The 1,239-nt window shown below is 41.5% G+C and overlaps 1 non-coding gene across 1 annotated transcript; it reads right to left on the reverse strand.

Moving 5' to 3' along the window:
- Positions 1-463: 463 nt before the first annotated feature.
- LOC112804334 (small nucleolar RNA R71) lies at positions 464-571 on the reverse strand. Its single transcript, XR_003202944.1, has one exon. It is a non-coding gene; the product is annotated as a small nucleolar RNA R71 (small nucleolar RNA).
- Between the last annotated feature and the right edge of the window lie 668 nt (positions 572-1,239).

Genomic DNA, 1,239 nt, shown 5'->3' on the forward strand with positions numbered 1-1,239 from the left:
AGAAGCTAAAGCACAATTCTCTGTAGAGGACCTAACAGAAATCCTCAAAGAAGAAGACATGGCAGCCGAAAACAACAACAATGCCAACAATGCAAGGAAGGTGCTAGGTGACTTTACTGCACCTACTCCCGACTTCTATGGAAGAAGCATCTCTATCCCTGCCATTGGAGCAAACAACTTTGAGCTTAAGCCTCAATTAGTTTTTCTAATGCAACAGAATTGCAAGTTTCATGGACTTCCATTGGAAGATCCTCATCAATTTCTAGCTGAGTTCTTGCAAATCTGTGACACTGTCAAAACCAATGGGGTTGACCCTGAGGTCTACAGACTTATGCTATTCCCTTTTGCTGTAAGAGACAGAGCTAGGATATGGTTGGACTCACAACCTAAAGAAAGCCTGAACTTTTGGGAAAAGCTAGTCAATGCCTTCTTGGCAAAGTTCTTTCCACCTCAAAAATTGAGTAAGCTTAGTGTGGAAGTCCAAACCTTCAGACAGAAGGAAGGTGAATCCCTCTATGAAGCTTGGGAAAGATACAAACAATTGATCAGAAAGTGCCCTTCTGACATGCTTTCTGAATGGAGCATCATAGGTATCTTCTATGATGGTCTGTCTGAACTGTCCAAGATGTCATTGGATAGTTCTGCTAGAGGCTCTCTTCATCTGAAGAAGACGCCTGCAGAAGCTCAAGAACTGATTGAAATGGTTGCATATAACCAATTCATGTACACTTCTGAAAGGAATCCTGTGAACAATGGGACAAATCAGAAGAAAGGAGTTCTTGAGATTGATACTCTGAATGCCATATTGGCTCAGAACAAAATATTGACTCAGCATGTCAATATGATTTCTCAAAGTCTGTCTGGAATGCAAGCTGCACCAGGCAGTACTAAGGACGCTTCACTTGAAGAAGAAGCTTATGATCCTGAGAACCTTTCAATGGAAGAGGTGAATTACATGGGAGAACCCTATGGAAAAACCTATAATCCTTCATGGAGAAATCATCCAAATCTTTCATGGAAGGATCAACAGAGACCTAAACAAGGTTTCAACAATAATAATGGTGGAAGAAACAGGTTTAGCAATGGCAAGCCTTTTCCATCATCTTCTCAGCAACAGACAGAGAATTCTAAGCAGAGCCACTCTAACTTAGCAACCATGGTCTCCGATCTAATCAAAACCACTCAAAGTTTCATGACTGAAACAAGGTCCTCCATTAGAAACTTGGAGGCACAAGTGGG

This window comes from Arachis hypogaea, chromosome 5 (genome assembly GCF_003086295.3).
Source record: "Arachis hypogaea cultivar Tifrunner chromosome 5, arahy.Tifrunner.gnm2.J5K5, whole genome shotgun sequence".
Classification (NCBI taxonomy): Eukaryota; Viridiplantae; Streptophyta; class Magnoliopsida; order Fabales; family Fabaceae; genus Arachis; species Arachis hypogaea.